The following is a 5,930-nucleotide window of genomic DNA, read 5'->3' as shown; positions in this document are numbered from 1 at the left end:
TCCTCAGCCTTTTCAGTGTTTTACTGTGCAGCTACCACAAGGGGGGAAACAGGAGTTGCCTCTCAGGGCAAGGCCGAGAAAGAAGAGCACAACCATGGAAGAGGGTTTCAAGGATACAAAAGAGCTTCTCCAAAAGGTGCAGCATCTGACATGCTGTGGGACGACAGGGCAGAGAGGTGTCATAAGTCCAGGTGACATCAGAAGAGGATCTCTGTAAAGAAACTGAAACAATGCTCTGCAAATTGCACTGAACTCAAAAGTTGCGGATTCTAGATGTTAAGACAGTTAGTGCCTATGATAATCACAGGATATGGCAGCTGCAATTCTAAATCCTGCTTAGACACCTCACAATGAAAAACCTTTCTAACTTGAGTTAAACTTCATAAACGTTGTCCTGCAGACGAACCTTGGCAGCTGCCCGGGAGTGCTCTCAGGTTTCCAAGACCCACCTCTGAAGGGTCATACACTCCAGAGGCAACAGTGAAAATGGTACTTCCTTTCTGTGTAGTCTGCTTTTGTCCAGAAGAGTTATCCTCTTCTGTGGGTGCTGGTTGCTATTCTGTGCATGTCACACTCCGTGAGGTGGTAAAAATAGTCTGCGGCTAAATGAGAATGGTTTAGAAATTACTGTCTCCTTACTGAAGGAGAAGTATGTTTCTAGAGTTGGACATTTCCTTCCTGTTTCTCAGTGAAATAACTCTTTTTTTTTTTCCCCAGGAATACTATTATAAAACTGGTGAACAACAGCAGTCAGTTTCCTGTGATGTGATATTCTATTACCATCAGATTCAGAAAATCTACTTAAGGACATTAGTAAGACTGCTATATCTTGAACAACTGTTATACAAAAGAAATAAGGACTGGAACTGAGAGTTCCCTAACAGTGCCCCATATTAGATTCACTACATGAGGCAGTTTACTGTCATTTCTCAGCATCGGTACGCTGTGGTCCGATGCTTGGGTCTAGTATCTGTTCTGGATGCAGAGGAGGCACCAAAGGGAAATGTCACCACATTGATTAGCTCCTGTACAGGATCTGGTTTGCAGTCACTACCACTGCAAAGAACCTTCCAGCAGTTGAACACAGGACAAAAAAGCAGAACTCACAATTGCATGCTCTTCAGGGACTCTTGTCTCTCTCAGATGACATTGCATCTGTGTCTTCAGAAAAGCAGCTACCTTGCACTCTTTCTCAGTGTAGAGTGTTAATGTCGCTTTTTAAGTGGTTGCGGAGATCTCAAAGGTGGAATCTAACTCAGCTGGAGGCTGCTAGAAACCTGGGCAGGATCTGAAAGAGAAAATGAAAGTACAGACTTGGCTGGAATTGTACAAAAATAAAGTGAAAAGGAGGTACCAGCATTGCAGGAAAAAACTCCAGCCTGAATAAATATTTAAACCAGAGGAACATGCTCATTTACTAACTGTCTTGTGATAAGGGTAATTCTAAGAGAAAGTGGTCATAAACACCTCTGTTTACATAAACACCTTCAGTTTACTCCAGCTCAAAGAATGTGAGTGAATGATTTCAAATATACATGTGAATGTATTTGGACTTGGGATCCCAAAGTCTCTCATATTTGCTTCTGTTTAAAACTGAAGGAAAATAGATTGTTTTCTGCTTGTCTTCACTTTTTGATATGATGCCTTCTCTGTACTATAATTTCTCAGGATTTTCTCAACTAGGAAAAATTTATAAGCAAACAGCCAAAACCAGGCACACAAAGCTTTAGGTATTCATGAATTATTCTGTGGGAAAAGAGGAAGAATCACTCAAGGTTTATTTTTAATCACTTTCCAGACAATTTCCTTTGAACACTGGGAAACAGAAATACTGCACATAGGGTGGATTTTTATTTTGTTTTTAACTATCTCTCTGGGGTTTTTCCTTTTTTTTAAGAATTAGATTTTGATGGCAAGTTAAAAAGTTTTAATTTCTAGCTGAATATAAAAACTGCCCCTAACATTGAAGTAATTGTAGGCCAAAATAATGTAAGTATCAGACTTATTATGTTACAAGAGAGTGGCAATACCACCTGCACTCCCTCAGAATTTAAGTCTCATTACTTTTCTTAATTACACAAAAATATCCTTCCTAATTACACAAGGGACATTTTATGGTCACCTAAACACTACTAACCGTATCAAGGTGTTTATTTGTAGCATAAATTATTCTCTTACGAGCATAATACCCCTTTCTAGTTTACGCAAGATTCATTTATAGTGGACACAGGCTATTTGGCAAGATATTGGCAATTGCTCTCACTAATGAGCTACTAAATTCTTATTTAGTAGTAAGTGAAGTGAGAAAGAATGTGAGTAACTTACATCATGTGAACAGTAAAGTGAAAACAGATGCATGAATATCATCTTGAAAATACAACAGGATAACTGAAAAATCAAACATGACCATCCTGATTTGAAGGAACAGTACCCAAGTATTTTGTGCGGCTGCAGAATAGCCAAAAAAAAGTTTGGGTTTGCTATACTCTTAAAAGTTTGCCTGTACGCTCATGAAATTCATTCCTTTGGATGGAACTAATTACTTCTGCTGCTGAACACCAGGAGAGGAAGTATTGCTATGGGGCAAGAGTTAAAAAGGAGGGAAGAAGGCTTTTTTCAGAGCAATGTGATATAGAATCATAGAATCATAGAATACTTAGGGTTGGAAAGGACCTTAAGATCATCTAGTTCCAGCCCCCCTGCCATAGGCAGGGACACCTCACACTAAACCATGTACCCCAAGGCTCTGTCCAACCTGGCCTTGAACACCACCAGGGATGGAGCATTCACAACTTCCCTGGGGAACCCATTCCAGTGCCTCACCACCCTTACAGTAAAGAATCTCCTCCTTATATCCAATATAAACTTCCACTGTTTAAGTTTTAACCTGTTACCCCTTGTCCTGTCACTACAGTCCCTAATGAAGAGTCCATCCCCAGCATCCCTATAGCCCCCTTCAGATACTGGAAGGCTGCTGAGGTCTCCACGCAGCCTTCTCTTCATGGTAATAGATTACCATGAGAAGCTATGGCCAGTGATACTAGTGTTTTATGGGATGTAACACGCATACCGTGTTTGAAACTAATTTTGAAAGAGTTTTTCAAACCACTGAAAGGCTTTGAAAACAAATTGTGCTGAAAGTCACTGGAATTTCTGCTCTTAGATACTAGAAGGACTTTAGAGTGAAGGGGGTTTAACTGTATTCCTGAAGTTCCAGAGATCCATTATGCTGACTGTATTGACATATAAAGTTAACAGTTAAAAATTAAAGTTAACAGTAGTAATTACATCAGCTTCAATGAAAGTCCGACCTAATACTTATATAGTTTTATTCCCCCAGCCTACGCACACGGAAGAAAGCAATTACAGCCTCTCCTATCTATATCCCTAACCGATTGTTTCACAAACAGCCTTTGTTGTAATTTTCTGATTTTTTTTCATGTTTCATTTGCAGCAAAACATGTTGAATTCTGAAGAACATTTAAATGGAATTGATCTTTTTTTTGAAGTAATAACATGTTCATAAATGTGAATCAAAATATGATTCTGCATATGATCTAATGCTACGGTAGTTCCTTTTTAGAAAATGAGCCTTCACTTTTAGAATTCAAACCATTCAGCAGTGGGTCCTTGGTTGGTGGATTTGTCTATCGAGGCTGCCAGTCTGAAAGACTCTATGGAAGCTATGTATTTGGAGATCGCAATGGGTAGGTTTCTTATAACTCACTTTTAAACAAAAATACGTACAAAGTATATTTAGTTATTGAGCTTCCTGTATAAAGGAACGCCAGCAGTCTTGTACACTGTGTCACTTTGCCAGTTTAGTGATATGACAGTGCAGATTAAAGTCTAGATTTGGAAATAAAATAGTACAGCATCCTAATGAATGTTGACATAAGTAACGTATCTGATCCTTGGAAAAAAGCACAAAGACACACCACAGCACTCTTAAGATTTTAGTTCTAGAAACACTTAGATGCATCATTTACATTGTGATGGGAATAAATGTTAATTGTGGAACAGTTTCCCAAACAGGTCTAACTGTTAAGACATTGAAAACTTTTGGGTGTTATGGAAACATCACTGATGGAGCAAAGTGAATGGACGTAGTCTTCCCATGTCAAATAGCTCAGTACTCACAAATGGCTATATAGGGTTGCTTGAACCCAATTTTGTAATGTTTGAATGACAGGAAGGGAAATGCTGTGCTTTTTAAGCATCTGAAAAACTACAGGCAGGGAATCATAAGGTGATGAACCACACAGATGTATCTATGGAGCTACTTGCAGCAAGTGTTTACTTTTTTATCTGGACCTTGAAAACTCTCTATTTAAAATGTAATATAACAGTATGCTTTATGTGTTTTTGAATATAGAAATTTTTTAACACTGCAACAGAGTCCGGCAACCAAACAGTGGCAAGAGAAACCCCTCTGTCTTGGCAACACTGGTTCATGTAGAGGTTTTTTTTCAGGCCCTGTCTTGGGATTTGGTGAAGATGAATCAGGTAAATAAAATAAATAATAAAAAAAAATGTTGTTAAATCATAAGTTTTATTGGGAATGCCTGCTGAACTATTCAAAAACTTTCTCAAAAGCATAGTCAATGTCTGAAACGAAGGAATCTAAAGGCTATCTTTCCCTTGCCAAAGATGTCTATGCTGCTTTCAGCTACCCCTTAGCAGCCCTGTAAGAAGAACCAAGAAGAGAATGGGTTGTTGGAAGGGGCAAAGGTCCTTACTGTCTCTCACATTCTGTGAAATGTGTTCCTCACTATGACACAATGTGTCACATACTGGCTTTTATTCTCAACATTACAGATTTAAGAGGCAAAGATACTGCATGAGCAGACCAATCCCCCTCTTGTCCCTTCCTAATTTTATTTTTTTAACCAATTCTATAAATATGAAACAAAACACATTCATGATAAAATGCTTCTCACATTTTAGTATCAACTTGGGAAAGTGCTATTTTGAATTTCCAAATAGCGAGATTCTGTTGTATGTTTCAGTGATGAGTGTTTCTTCTGAAATCGTTTTTAATCTCATCTTGCAAATACAGCTAGATCACAAAAGTCTTGTATTTGACATCTTAGGAAAGAACTAATTTATTGCACTGGTTTCTTTAACAGGTGAGATTTACATATTATCGAGCAGTAAAAGTATGACACAGCCTCACAGCGGGAAACTCTACAAGATCATCGACCCAAAAAGGTGAGCATCACTAAAATTAGTCTTTCCTTCAACAGGTTAGAAAACAAAACGTAAATGTAGTTCTTTACATGTAGCTGAATTATGCAATACTATGCAATTCAGTAAGAAAGGAAATTCTCAATGCAGGAGGCTTCCTAAAAGCAAATGCACCATCATCAACAAGTGGAACAGATTCAATAGAAGTAATCACTGTCTCACAGAAAGTGAATGTCAGAAGAACAGAGGTGTAAGCAACACTAACTTCTGGAAATTTTTACTCTTCATCAATATCCTAAATGCTGCCCACTTTTCCACCTAGATTCACACTTTTTGCATGCTTTCATAGAAAAGTAGACATATTTAATGTGGAACCATGTGGACCAGCACAGGTAAAACATGCTCCTGGTAGTTTGAAGCAATTGACTTGTAGGTAACACAGAGGCTAAGCAGCATCAATGGAAGGCAGATGCTAGAATTCTCCGCAGCACTACTACTTCCTTACCTGCCACTGTGGTAGGACAGCGCACAATGAGAGCTGGCTCAAAAGGTCAGTACTGGCTGACAATACCTACTCTGTGTACTGAAAAGCTACTACAGAAAATAATTTCACAGTACTAGACAGCAGACAAGCCATCCCCGGGGAGTGCTAGTCTCACTTCCTCAGTTTCAGTTTTGCCACAGGGACATTGCTAAGGGACAAGTCCAGTCTTTCCCAAACATCTCCTCAGTTGTATAGGAGA

The sequence above is a fragment of the Neopsephotus bourkii genome, unplaced genomic scaffold, assembly GCF_033783945.1.
Source record: "Neopsephotus bourkii isolate Nb327-2 ecotype Australia unplaced genomic scaffold, CSIRO-AGI_Nbou_v1 NB_718, whole genome shotgun sequence".
NCBI classification, from domain to species: Eukaryota; Metazoa; Chordata; class Aves; order Psittaciformes; family Psittacidae; genus Neopsephotus; species Neopsephotus bourkii.
This window is presented reverse-complemented; position numbering follows the sequence as displayed.